Below are 17520 nucleotides of genomic sequence, written 5' to 3' on the forward strand. Positions count from 1 at the left end.
ACGCTTGCCATAACTTCCTCATATCCAAGTCATGTTGCCTCTGTTTCTCCGCCTCCCTTTGGTCCTCAGTTCTTTCCCTCTCCTTCTCAGCTCTCTCCTCTTTTTCGACCCTTTCCTTCTCTTTCTCGACCCTTTCCTTCTCCTTTTCAGCTGCTTCCAGCTGTTTTAACTGAATTTCATGCTCCCTTTGCTTCTCAGCCCTGTCCTGCTCTAACTCCTTTAGCTGGAGCTCATGCTCCCTCTTCCTCTGTTCCGCGTCCAGCCTCAATTTCTCCAACTCTATCTGAGCTGTCCCACGAGCTGGTACCTTTTCAGGGATATTTTCCAATACCTCAGCAGAAAACACATTCTTCACAATATAATACTGAGTTATGGCCCTCCGCACCTCCCGCTTTTTCATCGACAACCTCACCTCTGCGAGGTTTAGTCCCTTCGCAATATTTATCAATTCCGACTTTGTAGCCGCCTCTAGTGCCTCCAGAGTTGGGTTTTCTATAAATTCACCCACATCCATCTTTGCTGGTTTCCCATCTAACTACCTGCGTAACCAGATCCAAGTTTGGACTTACAAGCCCGATTCACTGGCCCTCCAATTTGGTATCAAATCTCGAGACGAGATCCCCACTTTGTTACGAACCCCGTAACTGGGTCACTTACCAGCAAAGGTAAAGAGGTATGTTGAAGCCTGGTACTATTTTTAACAGTACTTATTGGTAAAAATACACAAAAATAATATCAAAGGTTGAACAAGTTAGGTCTCTATTCATTGGAGCGTAGAAGGTTGAGGGGGGATTTGATCGAGGTATTTAAAATTTTGAGAGGGATAGATAGAGTTGACGTGAATAGGCTGTTTCCATTGAGAGTAGGGGAGATACAAACGAGAGGACATGATTTGAGAGTTAGGGGGCAGAAGTTTAAGGGAAACACGAGGGGGTATTTCTTTACTCGGAGAGTGATAGCTGTGTGGAATGAGCTTCTTGTAGAAGTAGTAGAGGCCAGTTCAGTTGTGTCATTTAAGGTAAAATTGGATAGGTATATGGACAGGAAAGGAGTGGAGGGTTATGGGCTGAGTGTGGGTAGGTGGGACTAGGTGAGATTAAGAGTTCGGCACGGACTAGGAGGGCCGAGATGGCCTGTTTCCATGCTGTGATTGTTATATGGTTATATGTAAACATACAGATACTATATGTCGTCAATACTAAACCTAAAAGTGTGGGTATAATAATAATCAATAAGAAATACGCTCTATCGTCATCTAGGGGACAATGTATTATCTGATGGAAATATAAAAGTCACTCATTTTGTAGTGTTCTCGCTCGGCATGTAAGATAACGCTGAACTAAACACCGAGTTAAACCTTTGTCAATGACGACAGGATCACAGTAAGATTAACCATTTACTGTTCACTCTTCCACATTAGCGTATGGTGAAAACTGTTGATAAAACAATACAAGATTTGTACAGCATTTGTTTCCTTCTTGATATTACATTTACATTGTAAATACTTGCAAAGGTAAAACTACAACAACTACATCACATTAAAGTGCAGCATACAGTCAGAATCTGCCTATGCCATTGACTGCTTTAAATACACTCCAACACAAACTATCCGCAACTCTTTAACTAACGAAAACATAAACCGTATCGACCGTCGTTACTTTTAACAGGATCGGTATTAACATTTTAATTCAACATATCGATTATCTCATGACTTACAGTGTTGCCTTCACTATATTCCTGGTGCGTAGAAAGAAAACTTTGCTGCTGCTTGCACTCGCACATGTCTCGACCCCCACCTTCCCGTTTCTCCAAACCGGTATTTTCCCACAGGACGCACCGAAACCGGATGTGATATCATCGCATGCCGCGATATATCACAGACAAGGAATTTACTTTAAACAATCCTAACTTTAACTAGAATGCTAACAAATGAATTACTAAGCGAAAATATTATAAACTAAATAACTGCCATAAAGGCAACACACTCCCCGCTTGACCTTCGTAAGGTCACAATGAACATAATACAAAACTTTAGTCTCTAAATCAGTCCTTAGGTAGAAGTAGAATGACTTCTGTAACTGGCCTTTGGTATATTTTCACATCACCTGGTCGGTAGTTTTCAACTCAACCTTCCTGACATGTCCGTCCCTGCTAGGGAATGTAGCGAGACCAGAACCGATTTGCCAGAGCCTGGACCTGTCTCCATTGCTTTGTGTACAGGTCCTTATCGGAGAAGTCCCCTGGTGGAGGGGGAGCTCCTGCCTTCTGCGTAAGGAGCATTAATGGCGAGAGTATGAAGGGGTTTTCCGGGTCAGAAGACACGGGTAGGAGTGGTCGTGCATTTATAATGGCTGTGACCTCTGCCATTAGTGTGCACAGTACACCTTGTGGGTCAATCGGGTGCATTGCTGCATCTCAGGTTTCCTTTTCAGTGCTTTTTGCAAGGGTGTGAACTGCTTGACTGCCTGCTGTTGTTTGGCAAGCACTGGTGTGGTTCTCTGAAAGGCAGTGGGGCGACCCTATTATTTACTTCATCTCTGAAGACCTTGGTGTCCTCTTTTTTTAAGAAAATGGCATCTTGAGCTGATTGAGCAAGTTTATTATCATGCTCAGTTTGAGCGAAGACTGACTGACCCAGCGTCTCGTCAGTTACTTTACATTTGTTAAAGCCTTGTCGTGCTTCCTTGATACACATGAAACTTGTGCAGGGTTGAAAAATTGAATGGCGGCCACTCTCTAGCACATTGGTCTTGAGTGTGCTAACCATCGGTTTGTGTACATTGCCAGGGCACACCTCTCCTATCACCACCCAGCCCAAATCCAGGCGTTGCACAAAGGGGGCATCGTGTGGTCCATTGACCTGCTGCCTAACCTTGTGCACCCGAATAACATCTCTTCCTAATAGCAGGAGTATTTCTGCTTTTGGATCCAGTTCTGGGATGTGTTTGGCGTTGTGGCGGAGATGTGGCTGGTGTAGCACCGCACTTGGTGTCGGGATCTCAGTGCGTTTATTCAAAATTTCATTGCACTCTAAGAGTGGAAGGAGACAGATGACGACTTTACCATCCAGGGACTCGAGCTGGAAGCCTTCTGCCTTCCTTCCATGAGTTTCCACGTTGCCTGAGCAAGTTCTAAGATAGTATGGGAACTGCTCACTCTCAATGTTGAACAATTTAAAGAACTCTGGACTGACGAGTGAACGATTGCTCTTATCGTCCAGAATTACATAGGTTTTGATGGCCTTGTCTTTGGCTCCTTTAGGGTACACCTTAGTAAGGCAGATCTTTGAACAAGAACGGCTTGACTGAGCTTGACCGCAAACTTCTGTACAGCTCGAGCTGACAACTGTTGTCCTGGAGTGAGCCGCTCTCTCTCCCCGCCGTCCTGTTGCGGGGGTGAAGGAGCGTTGTCGGTTTGCGGTAACGGGCCAGGATGCATGGCCCCATCGTGATTAGTGCTATTACATTCCAGACACTTCACAGTGATCGTACACTCTCCAGCGAAGTGAGAGGTCGAAGAACAGCATTTAAAACACATTCTTTTCTCCTTGAGAAGGGCCATCCTCTCTTCAAAGGATTTTTCCCTAAATGTTCTGCATTTTCTGAGGGGGTGGGGTTTGTTATGCAATGGACAATTCTTGCTAGGATTGTGGTTAGTTGTAAAGACTTCAGTCTTAAGCACTGAGACGGGTTTATCAATGTTGAAATTATTCGAAGAGGAATTATCTGGCTTGGTGTAAACTGTACTGCTTCCTTGACCCATGAGGCTAGGGTTGTTTCGCTTCTTCGCCTCCCTGCACACAAACCTAGTGAAATACTCAAAGGAGGAAATCGACCATTGTGGTCTTCTTTGTACTCTGAGGCAACAGACACCCACCTGTCCTGCAGCCCAAATGGAAGTTTGTCCACGATTTGTCTGATCCCGGATGGAGTATCTAGGTATACTAGACCAGTTGAGTAGCCATCTTCTTTGGCGCCTTGAATCTCCATGAGTAAATTTCCGAGCTCCCTTAACTTAATGTGATCCTTGGCTGACACCTTAGGAAAGTTTTCCAGACGTCGGTATAGCGTCGCTTCAATAATTTCGGGGGCCGCATAGACCTCCCGAAGTCACTCCCATGCTTTGTTTAAGGCTAGCTCGGGGTTGTTGATGTACACTGAACGTATGCGTCTCACCTGCTCGCATGATTCTTTTCCCAGCCATTTTGCCATAAGATCCAACCCTTGGGTTGCTCTGAGCTGGATTCCGTCGATAGTGTTGGTGAATGTGGAGTACCATGCAGCGTAATTTTCAGGTTTGTCGTCGAACTGGTGTAGTCCTGAAGTGACGAGATCTCATCGTGCTAAATACTGTGTCAGGGGTTCAACTGCAAGTGGCATGCGGCCTGGGGAAGTATGTCAGCGGGTACGAGGGCGTACTTCTGTTATGGACTTTGCTGTTCTGAATTCAGCCTTTGCCTCTCTTCTCGCCAAATCTGGTAAGTTTGGTGTCGAGAAGTATTTGTCATCAGCCCTTTCATTCTTGACTTCATCGTGGAGTTGCAAGGGTAAATTGTCTTCCTCGGATGGATGTGATGCAATTGGGTCTCTCTGAGACTCCTCATGACGTGGGGCATTATCGTATAAGTATGGAGTGGAAGAACAAATCTTCCAGTCTGTTTGAGATTGGACATAGTCGCTTGTGCGTTCCAATCTGGTCTTTTCTGACGTAGATTTTACGTCAACCATATCTTGCATTTCTTCAGCATCTTCTATGAACTCCGCTTCCACCCTGGCAGCTTCTTCTCGTTCCAGCGTCAGCACTTCTAACTCTGATGCTATCCTTGCCCTTTCCAACTGGTTTTGGGCTTCTCTGGCAGCCTTTTCCATTTCTCTGGCAGCTGCTTCCTTCTGGTTTTCGGCTTCTCTGGCAGCCGTTTCCATTTTCAATTTTGCTTCTTGTTTGGCGTAGCACACTCACACCTTGGCGGCTTCTGCCTTAGCGCTTGCATGGGCGGCCTTACTTGATGATGTCCTACTGCCCCCCTCGCAGGGTGACAATGACTTGACACTGGATTGAGTTGTCATTGCAGCACTTGAAACACCTGATAATGCCGCTTTTTCACTGTAGTGTTCTCGCTCGGTGTGTAAGATAACGCTGAACTAAACACCGAGTTAAACCTTTGTCAATGACGACAGGAACACAGTAAGATTAACCATTTACTGTTCACTCTTCCACATTAACGATAAAACAATACAAAATTTGTACAGCATTTGTTTCCTTCTTGATATTACATTTACATCGTAAATACTTGCAAAGGTAAAACTACAACAACTACATTACATTAAAGTGCAGCATACAGTCAGAATCTACCTATGCCATTGACTGCTTTAAATACACTTCAACACAAACTATCCGCAACTCTTTAACTAACGAAAACATAAACCTTATCGACCATCGTTACTTTTAACAGGATCGGTATTAACATTTTAATTCAACATATCGATTATCTCATGACTTACAGCATTGCCTTCACTATGTTCCTGGTGCGTAGAAAGAAAACTTTGCTGCTGCTTGCGCTCGCACATGTCTCAACCCCCACCTTCCCGTTTCTCCAAACCGGTATTTTCCCACAGGACGCGCCGAAACCGGATGTGATATCATCGCATGCCGCGATATATCACAGACAAGGAATTTACTTTAAACAATCCTAACTTTAACTAGAATGCTAACAAACAAATTACTAAGCAAAAATATAAACTAAATAGCTGCCATAAAGGCAACACACAGTTCATTCAGGCTGCAGCCTTTGGTTGGAGTCAAGAGAGAGATTTTTAGAAACTTGCCAGCTTTTCCTTTTAATGATTTCGAACCCTCGAGAGTTCCGTTGGTATGGCTTCTCCTACCTTAGAAATTACTAGGCTTACCTATAGCCCTCTATTTTTCTAACCGGCCTATCCAAAAGTTTCTTAAAAGACCCCATCGTATCCGCCTCCACCACCTTTACCGGCAGCCCATTCCTGCACTCACCACTCTGAGTAAAAAAAACTTAACCTTGAGGCCGAGATGGCCTGTTTCCGTGCTGTAATTGTTATATGATTATATATATATGATTATATCTCCACTGTACCTACTCTCCAGCACCTTAAACCTGTGTCCTCTTGTGGCAATCATTTCAGCCCCGGGGAAAAAGCCTCTGACTATCCACATGATCAACGCCTCTCAACATCTTATACACCTCTATCAGGTCACCTCTCATCCTCCGTCGCTCCAAGGAGAAAAAGCTGAGTTCACTCAACCTATTCTCATAAGACATGCTCCCCAATCCAGGCAACATCCTTGTAAATCTCCTCTGCACCCTTTCTATGGCTTCCACATCCTTCCTGTAGTGAGGCGACCAAAACTGAGCACTGTTATGATATGGCAACAATGAATATAGAATTGAGATAGGTTTTTTTTATATAAACAAATAAAACCTTTATTAAACATTGCTAAAAAAAAACAAAAGTAAACAAACAATCAACTTAACTGGAAGTCAGCTGCTATACGGCAGCTCAAACAGTCCTTAAACGAGAAATGCAAGCACAGTTCTTAAAAGTAGTAAATGCAAAAGTCCAAATGATTTACACACTCAATTACAAGAGATTTTCCTAGAAGTAACAAATTCTTCGATGACACGACGTTACTGCTGATTCCAGCCAAGATATGCCTTGCCCGAAGGATTTACGATGAAGGAAATAAAACCGGCTTAAACAGACTGACCTTTTCCTTTTGGTGAATAGCTCACTGCCCCAGTCCTCTCTGCTCTTACAGCAGGGACTATCATGGGTGCAGATTACTACCTTCTGAATGAAGATTCCATAAGGTCGATCCTGTATTACCGCCGACACCAACTTTACTCGATCCTTCAGCTTCCCGAACTTCGATAATTCTTCACTCTCTGACTGGACTTTAACTGGCAGCGATTTTCAGAACTGCCGGCACAACGATTCTTACAGTAGAAATTAAAACTCCACTTTTAAACAAAACTGCATCATAAAATCAAATACGCAGCAGAGTGGAGTAACTGATGAACTGATCTGCATCACAGTGAGGTGTGCTCCTTTTATACCTGTTGTAACAGGCCATCACATGACCTCTCACTGGTGGGAAAATTACATCACTCCACCATCACAAGACCATTATATCATGGTCATGTGACAGTCACAAGATACCCATAAGGTATGTAACAGCACAGTACTTCAAGTGGGGTCTGACCAGGGTCCTACAGAGCTACAACTTTACCTCTCAGCTCCTAAATTCAATTCCACAATTGATGAAGGCCAATACACTACACCTTCCTAACCACAGAGTCAACCTGTGCAGTTGCGTTGAGTGTCCTATTGTCTCCGACCCCAAGATCCCTCTGATCCTCCACACTGCCAAGAGTCTTACGATCAATACTATATTCTGCCATTATATTTGACCTACCAAACTGAACCACCTCACACTTATCTGGTTGAACTCCATTTGCCACTTCTCAGCCCAGTTTTTCATCCTATCAATGTCCCACTGTAACCTATGACAGCCCTCCATACTATCCACAACACCCTTAACCTTAGTGTCATCAGCAAACTTATTAACTCATCCCTCCACTTCCTCATCCAGGTCATTTATAAAAATCACGAAGAGTAAGGGACCAAGAACAGATCCCTGAGGCACTCCACTGGTGACTGACATCCATGCAGAATATGACCTGTCTACAACCATTCTTTACCTTCTGTGGGCAAGCCAGTTCTTGATCCACATGCAATGTCCCCTTGGATCCCAAGCCTCCTTACTTTCTCAATAAGCCTTATAACAACTGCAGCACAGAAATAGGCCATCTCGGCCCTTCTAGTCCATGCCGAATGCTTACTCTCACCTAGTCCCACCTACCTGCACTCAGCCCATAACCCTCCATTCCTTTCCTGTCCATATACCTATCCTTTTTTTTTAAATGACAAAATTGAACCTGCCTCTACTACTTCTACTGGAAACTCGTTCCACACAGCTACCACTCTCTCAGTAAAGAAGTTCCCCCTCGTGTTACCCCTAAACTTTTGCCCATTAACTCTCAACTCATGTCCTTTTGTTTGAATCTCCCCTATTCTCAATGGAAAAAGTCTATCCATGTCAACTCTATCTATCCTTCTCATAATTTTAAACCCCTCTATCATGTCCCCCCCAACCTTCTATGCTCTAAAGAATAAAGACCTAACTTGTTCAACCTTTCTACGTAACTTAGGTGCTGAAACCCAGCTAACATTCTAGTAAATCTCCTCTGTACTCTCTATTTTGTTGACATCTTTCCTATAACTCGTTGACCAGAACTGTACACAATACTCCAAATTTTGCCTCACCAATGCCTTGTACAATTTTAACATTACATCCCAACTCCTCTACTCAATGCTCTGATTTATAAAGGCCAGCATACCAAAAGCTTTCTTGACCACCCTATCCACACAAGATTCCAGCTTCAGGGAACGATGCACCATTATTCCTAGATCACTCTGTTCTACTGCATTCCCCAATGCCCTACTATTTACCGTGTATGTCCTATTTTGATTAGTCCTACCAAAATGTAGCACCTCACACTTATCAGCATTAAACTCCATCTGCCATCTTTCAGCTCACTCTTCTAACTGGCCTAAATCTCTCTGCAAGCTTTGAAAACCTACTTCATTATCCACAACGCCACCTATCTTACGATCATTTTCATACTTACTAATCTAATTTACCACCCCATCATCCAGATCATTAATGTATATGACAAGCAACATTGGACCCAGTACAGATCCCTGAAGCAAATTACTAGTCACTGTCCTCCAACCTGACAAACAGTTATCTACCATGGAGACAATGGAGACAATTATCTACCAAAAAGACAATGGAGAAGGTAATGGATGTAGGTAAAAGTGGAGGAATAAAAAAACAGAGTGTGTTAGGAGGGGAAAGAATGTATGGAGATAAGCGTAAAGTTGTACAAAAGGAAAAGGTAGGAAATAAGTGTCAAACATATTTGAAGGTCCTTTATTTGAATGCACGTAGTATTAGGAATAAAATTGATGAGTTGACGGTACAAATAATTATGTATGGTTATGATATTGTGGCAATTACAGAAACATGGCTGCAGGGTGACCAGGACTGGGAATTAAACATACAAGAGTATTCGACAATTAGGAGAGACAGGCAAGAAGGAAAAGGAGGTGGGGTGGCTATGTTAATAAAGCAAGAAATCACTGCAATAAAGCGAAATGATATTGGCTCAAAGGATCAGGATAACGAAACAATTTGGGTAGAAATAAGGAATAGTAAAGGGAAAAAAAGCAGTGGTGGGAGTAGTCTATAGGCCTCCAAACAGCTGTAACTCAGTTGGTCGGAGCAGAAATCAGGAAATAGTTGGGGCTTGTAATAAGGGAACAGCTATAATTATGGGGGATTTTAACTTTCATATTGACTGGACTAATCAAGTCGGACATGGCAGCCTTGAAGAAGAGTTTATTGAGTGTATTCGGGATGGGTTCCTTGAACAATACGCTACTGAGCTGACAAGGGGGCAAGCAGTCTTAGATCTGGTCCTGTGTAATGAGACAGGACTAATAAAAAATGTCCTAGTAAAGGATCCCCTTGGAATTAGTGACCATAACATGGTCGAATTCCATATTCAATTAGAGGATGAGAGGGTTGGATCTCAAACAAGCGTACTGAGCTTAAATAAAGGAGACTATGATGGTATGAGAGCGGAATTGCTTAAGATGGATTGGGAAAATAGATTAAAGGGTAGATCGGTACTTGATCAGTGGTGTATATTTAAGGAGTTATTTTACAACTATCAGAAAAAATATATTCCATTGAAGAAAAAAGGGTGTAAAAGAAAAAATAGTTATCCGTGGCTAAGTAAAGAAATAAAGAAAAGTATATGACTAAAAAGAAAGTTATATAACATAGCTAACTCTAGTGGGAAGATTGAAGATTAAGAAGCTTTTAAAGATCAGCAGCAAATAACAAAAAGATTGATTAAGAAGGGGAAGATAGATTATGAAAGTAAATTGGCGAAAAACATAAAAGCAGATAGAGTTTTTATAGTTACATAAAAAGAAAAAGGGTGGCTAAAGTAAATGTTGGTCCCCTAGAAGATGAGACCGGGAAATTAATGGTAGGGGACATGGAGATGGCAGAAACGCTGAACAAATATTTTGTATCAGTTTTTACAGTAGAGGACACTCAAAATATCCCAACACTGGATAAACAGGGGGCTGTAGGGGGAGAGAAGCTAACTACGATTCAAATCACCAAGGAAATGGTACTTGATAAATTAATGGGACTGAAGGTGGATAAATCCCCTGGACCGGATGGCTTGCATCCTAGGGTCTTAAGGGAAGTGGCGGTCTGGATTGTGGATGCATTAGTGATAATTTTTCAAAACTCGCTGGACTCGGCAATGGTCCCGGCAGATTGGAAAAATGCTAATGTAACTCCTTTATTTAAAAAGGGCAATAGACAGAAGGCTGGGAATTATAGGCCAGTTAGCCTAACATCTGTGGTTGGCAAAATGTTGGAATCAATAATTAAGGAAACAGTAACAGGGCATTTGGATAAACATAGCTTAATAGGACAAAGTCAGCATGGCTTTACAAAAGGGAAGTCATGTTTGACAAATTTGTTTTGGAGTTCTTTGAGGACATAACATACAGGGTAGATAAAGGGGAACCAGTGGATGTGGTGTATTTAGACTTCCAAAAGGCATTTGACAAGGTGCCACACCAAAGATTATTACTTAAAGTAAAAAATCATGGGATTGGGGATAATATTCTGGCATGGGTGGAGGATTGGCTTTCTAACAGAAAACAGAGAGTTGGGATAAATGGTTTATTCTCAGACTGGCAGTTGGTGACTAGTGGTGTTCCGCAGGGGTCGGTGTTGGGACCCCAACTCTTTACAATCTATATTAATGATTTGGAGAAAGGGACTAAGTGCAACGTATCAAAGTTTGCTGATGACACAAAGATGGGAGGGAGTGTAATGAGTGCGGAGGACATTGAAACCCTGCAGGGGGACATAGATAGGCTGAGTGATTGGGCAGACATTTGCAGATGAAATATAATACTGACAAGTGTGAGATCTTGCACTTTGGCAGGAAAAATAATAGAGCAAGTTATTATCTAAATGGGGAGAAACTGGAAAGTGCTTCTGTGCAAAGGGATCTGGGGGTCCTGGTGCAGGAAACACAAAAAGTTAGTATGCAAGTGCAGGTCAGCTGGAGACGCTCATGGAGTGAGTACCGTTTTGGATTCGCTCCATAACCTTTACTTTTTTTAACCTTTGATCACCCTTATTCAGCTTATTTTTACCTATACCGAAAGTTTCTTTATTCTTTTTTTTTGGATTTACTGCCAAGAGTTTGTTGTGAACTTTTGAAGATATGCACTCAGAAATGTCCCTCAGGCCTAAGGGACAGGATCCCGGACGTAATCCGAACGGTAACGGAAAAAAGCAGGCTCCGACACAACAAACACAATTAACTTTTGAATTGTTTATGGAGGTTTTGGATAAAAAAATTTGCTGAACTACAACAATTTTTTAAAGAAGATATTGATGCACCATCAATAACTCACACTGAGACGTAGGCGAGATATCGGCTTTTATTGACTGGAAGAAGGAACCAGGAGTGAGTGTCTATCATACAAGGTCCTGGAGACTGAGGCCGATCTTCAGGCCGCAGGTCTCCTTTATACAGGGGCCTGTGGGAGGAGCCACAGGAGCAGTCAGCAGGGGCGTGTCCCGACAGGCACATAGTTCACCACAGATATAAAGGCTTTTCAAGAGTACATGGTTAAGACGGATTTAGTAATTAAACAGCAACAAGCTCTTATTGCGTCTCTGCAAGAAGAAGCTCGGAAGCGAGATTTGACTATTGGAAAACTGCAACAGGATTTAATTTCGACCATTAAGCTGATGGAAGCCCTTAAAGCCAAGAGTGACGATTTTGAGAATCGGTCCAGAAGACAGCACTTACGTATACTTGGTCTTCCAGACGGCATAGAAAAAGATGACCCTTCGAAATATTTTGCTCAACTTTTAAAAGAAGCGTTTCCGACGATTTTCCCGAATAACCCCCCCCCTTTATTGAATAGGGCACATAGAATTCGGCGTCGATCACCGAGTGTTACAGACAAACCTTCGGTGGTAATTGTCCGGTTCCATTATGTACATGACAAAGAACAAGTTATAAGAGCAGCTCGTCGGGTAGGGAATGATTAAAATCAAAGATTTTTGCTTCGGCCTGATCGAAGATTTTAGTCCAGATCTTTTAAAAAGAAGGCTTCTTTTTAAACCGTTGATGGCTGAATGTTATGAGAAAAATCTGAAACCTGCGCTTCTATACCCTGCGAAGCTTCGAATTTCTCCGTCGAATGCTCCACGACAGGTTTTCCTTTCAACTTCAGAAGCGAGAAAATATCTGGAGGAGAACTTCCCTACTGCTACAGACACCAGTCTTTAATAAATGAATGATTCTGATCGTATAAGATGGATCTCGATCTCTTAAACCAGAATTATAATCTGGTTATTGGTGTAGGTTCATCCTACACTTTATACTCAAGTTAAAGTGTGTTTGCGTCATGTTAATTGTTTTGCCTTATACACTTTAATCATTTAACTACATACTTGTCTATTAACTTTGTTCCTTCGAAGGTATATTTTTAATTCTTTGAAGGTAAATTTTTCCTTGATTAAGATGGTGGTTTTTTGGAAAAGATTTTTGGTTAAGATGGCATTATGTTTATATTTTTCGCGTTTCTTCCGTACAATGCATCGCTTATCTTAGCTTAAATATTTTTTGTTTTGTCTGGGCCAGAGCCCGAGTTATAATTGTTTTTTAGTGATTATATTTTTATTCTTTTTACAGCTAACTATACTTAGAAATATGGTTTTTATTATAGCGATTTTATTTTTAAAGTTGGGGTGATTCTTTTATATATATATCCTTTTTATATGGAGTGTTCTTCAGCTGACATGGGGGTAGGATTAGTCTTACTTTTTCCCTTTTTGTCATATTTTGGCTTTTTCTCTTTTTCTCGGGGGGGTGGGGGGATGGTCTGTTTTCTAATTCTATTTTTTTTGTACCAGTTTGTGTTAGTTTTTTTATTCGGGCTGTTTTTGAACTTCAAATATGTCTGTGTTGTCGTCACTTCCGGGTCTTCTCACTACTTTTGTTCCTCTTCCGGGTGCATGAGTTTATAAGTTGGTTAACCCTTTCTATACCAAAGGGTTGATTATAGAATTATGGCTCAGACCATTAATTTTGTGTCTTGGAATACTAATGGTTTAAATCATCCAATTAAACGAAAGAAGATTTTCAAAGTATTCCAAAGACTTAATGCTCATATCATTTTTGTACAAGAAACTCATGTGAGGAGGGAGGACAAATTTCGTTTTTTTAGATTTTGGCGAGGTCAACAGTATCACGCAAATTCGAATGCTAAAGTAAAAGGAGTTTCAATTTTTATTGACTCCTCTATTTCATTTGTTCAACATGATATTTTTTCGGATCCGAATGGCAGATTTTTGTTAATTACGAGTTTACTTTGTAATAAAAAGGTTGCTTTGGTTAATGTTTATGCTCCAAATGTGGATTGTCCTGACTTTTTAAGTCTTTATTTACTTCTTTACCCAATCTAAACGAATATAAGTTAATAATGGGTGGTGACTTTAATTGTTGTTTAAATCCTCTGATGGATAAATCTTTATCTATTCAGACTTTACCTAATAAGTCGGCCACTTGTATTAACTCTTTTTTGACTGACAATGGAGTTTTTGATATTTGGAGATTCCGGTATCCTAATGACAAAGAGTTTTCTTTTTTCCCACATGTTTATCACTCTTATTCAAGAATTGATTATTTTTTTGTAGACCCTTGTTTTATTCCATTGGTAATCGGTTGTAACTATGATATTATAGCTATCTCTGATCATGCTCTGTTATTACTTTCTATGAAATTTACGGATACAGCTTCTAATGCTAGACAATGGCGATTTGACTCTACCTTGTTGCAAGACTCTGACTTTATAAAATTTATGGAGGAGCAGATCGACTTCTTCTCAACTAATTCTACAGATGATATTTCCAGCGGAACACTTTGGGACACTTTTAAAGCTTATATACGTGGACAGATTATTTCTTATTCTGTTGGTTTGAGGAAACGTATCAAGATGGAAACTCTTTTATTGGTTGATAAAATTAAAGAGATTGATAAGAAATATTCGATTGCTCCTAGTAAGGAGCTTTACAAACAAAGGGTTGAACTTCAAATGGAACATAGTTTATTACTTACATCCTCGATTGAAAATCAATTAATGAAAACTAAATCTGATTTTTATATACATAGTGATAAATCTGGTAAACTGTTAGCTAGTCAATTGAAGAATGCTCTGGTTAAACGTCAAATCACTAAGATTGGTCAGCAGAATGGGAATCTGACAGTTAATCATGATGAGATAAATAAGGCATTTCAAGATTTCTATACCTCCCTGTATCAATCTGAATTTCCTCAAGATTATAATACCATGTCTGATTTTCTTGGAAAATTAAATTTTCCAAGGTTATCATCTGATGATCTTTTGATATTGGATACTCCTATTACGGATGTAGAAATTAAGGGGGCTATTTCCTCAATGAATTCTGGGAAAGCACCGGGTCCAGATGGTTATACAGTTGAATTTTTAAAATTTTTTTCCGCTACTCTTTCCCCTTGGTTAGGTAAGGTTTTTGAGGAAGCCATTAGATTAGGGAATTTGCCACAATCTTTTTATAGAGCTTCCATTTCTCTAATATTGAAGAAAGATAAAGACCCTACTAATTGTGCTTCTTATAGACCTATATCTTTATTGAATGTAGACTCCAAGATTTTTTCCAAGTTACTGGCATCTAGATTGGAGAAGGTATTACCCAAAATTATTTCAGATGATCAAACTGGCTTTATTAAAAATCGTTATTCTTTTTTTTAACATTAGGAGATTGTTGAATATTGTTTATACTCCCTCACATGATACTTCAGAATGCGTGATTTCATTAGATGCGGAGAAAGCATTTGACAGAGTTGAATGGCCTTACTTATTTAATGTGTTGGAGAAGTTTAATTTTAGTCGGATATTTATATCATGGATTAAATTGATTTATCATACTCCAGTAGCCTCAGTGTTTACCAATAATCAAAGATCTCCCTTTTTTCGCCTATTTCGGGGCACTAGACAGGGATGTCCTCTTAGTCCATTACTATTTAACATTGCCTTAGAACCTTTGGCAATTGCCATCAGACAATCACAGGATATTTTGGGTATTAATCGTGGGACAGATATTCATAAGTTATCTTTGTATGCAGATGACTTATTACTATTCATTTCTAACCCGGAGAAATCCATTCCAGCAGTTTTATCATTATCGGCTCAATTTAGTGAGTTTTCTGGGTATAAGTTAAATCTTAATAAAAGTGAATTGTTTCCATTGAATAAACGGGTCCCAATTTATGGAAATTTACCCTTTAAATTAGTTAATAAGTTTTTTACTTATTTAGGGATCAAAATCACAAAAAACCATAAAGATTTATTTAGATTTAATTTTTTACCCTTAATTGATCAGATTAAAGGTTTGTTTACTAAGTGGTCACCTTTGTCTTTATCCCTAATAGGTAGGATTAATGCTATTAAGATGGTTATTTTACCTAAGTTTTTATATATTTTTCAAGCGATACCAATTTTTATCCCGAAATCTTTTTTTACTAATGTTGACTCTAAAATTTCTTCATATATATGGCAGAATAAAAATCCCAGGTTAGGTAAAACATATTTACAGAAGACAAAAAAGGAAGGCGGGTTAGCATTACCTAATTTCAGATTTTACTATTGGGCAGTTAATATTAGATATTTGTTATGTTGGTTGAAAGATGGGGGTGGATCTTTTGGCCCTTGTTGGGTGAGTTTAGAAACTAAATCGGTATCAGCTTATGCTTTGGGTTCTATTTTAGGGACTTCTCTCCCTTTTGCTCTTTCTAAATTGCCGAAACGAATTGACAACCCGATAGTTAAACATACATTGCGTATATGGTTTCAATTTCGGAGATTTTTTGGGTTGACTCAATTCATTTTAAATAGTCCTATTGTATCTAATTGTTTTTTTCACCCTTCCATTATAGATCAAGTTTATTCGGCTTGGAAAATTAAGGGATTACTAAGATTTTCTGATTTATTTTTAGATAATTGTTTCATGTCTTTTGAACAATTATCCAACAAATATAACTTGCCGAGATTTCATTTTTTTAGATATTTACAGATTAGACATTTTTTAAGTTCTGTACTCTCTACGTTTCCAAATTTTGTGCCTTCAGAAACTTTGGAGAGTTTATTTGAATTAGACCCTTTTCAAAAAGGGCTTATTTCAAAACTTTATAATATAATTATGAAGATACGTTCAGAGCCTCTTTATAAGACTAAACAGGATTGGGAAAGAGAGCTTAGTTTTAGTATTTCTAGTGAGAATTGGGATAGAATTCTTCAATTAGTTAATACATCATCGTTATGTGCCAAACATTCACTAATACAATTTAAGGTCGTACATAGGGCCCATATGTCCAAGGATAAATTAGCTCATTTTTACTCTCATATAAGTCCTATTTGTGATAGATGTCATTCTGAAATTGCGTCTTTAACTCATGTTTTGGTCGTGTTCATTTTTGGAGAAATATTGGAAAGATATTTTTGATATTATTTCTGCGGTTTTGAATATCGATTTACAACCTCATCCTATTACCGCAATTTTTGGTTTACCAATGTTAGACTCACTGCATTTATCTTCTTCAGCCCGTCAAATGATTGCATTTCTAACTCTGATGGCTAGAAGATCTATATTGTTGAATTGGAAAGAAATTGATCCTCCCACTGTATTTAATTGGTTCTCTCAAACTATGTTATGTTTAAATTTAGAAAAAATTAGAAGTGGTACTTTTGAGACTTCTATTAAATTTGAAAAGTTATGGAGACCATTTATTCAACATTTTCATATGATGTAATATGACCCTGTGCCAAGTTCATTTGATTTCCCAGCTTTTAGCTTATGTATTTTGAGAGGACCGGAAGTGACGGCATTGATGAATACTTATTTTTGTGAGATATTATAAACAGCCCGCTTTTTTTTTCCTTCTCTTTTTTTTTGTTGTTTTTTTCTTTTATATTACTTATTAGTCCATACATATATCTTATGGCTTATGTCTTGGTAAACTCATTTATATTGTAACTATTATGTATGTTTTTTTTTCAAATGTAATGGAATGTGTATGTTGGTAATTTCTTTATCAATATATCATCTGTATTCTGTCCATATTACTAATATTAATAAAAAGATTTAGAAAGAAAGAAAGCAAGTGCAGCAGGTGGTCAAAAAGGCCAATGGAATGCTGGCTTTTATTGCTAGGGGGATGGAGTATAAGAACAGGGAGGTCTTACTGCAGTTGTACCGGGTATTGGTGAG

The sequence above is a fragment of the Hypanus sabinus genome, chromosome 23 (assembly GCF_030144855.1).
Source record: "Hypanus sabinus isolate sHypSab1 chromosome 23, sHypSab1.hap1, whole genome shotgun sequence".
In the NCBI taxonomy this organism is placed as follows: Eukaryota; Metazoa; Chordata; class Chondrichthyes; order Myliobatiformes; family Dasyatidae; genus Hypanus; species Hypanus sabinus.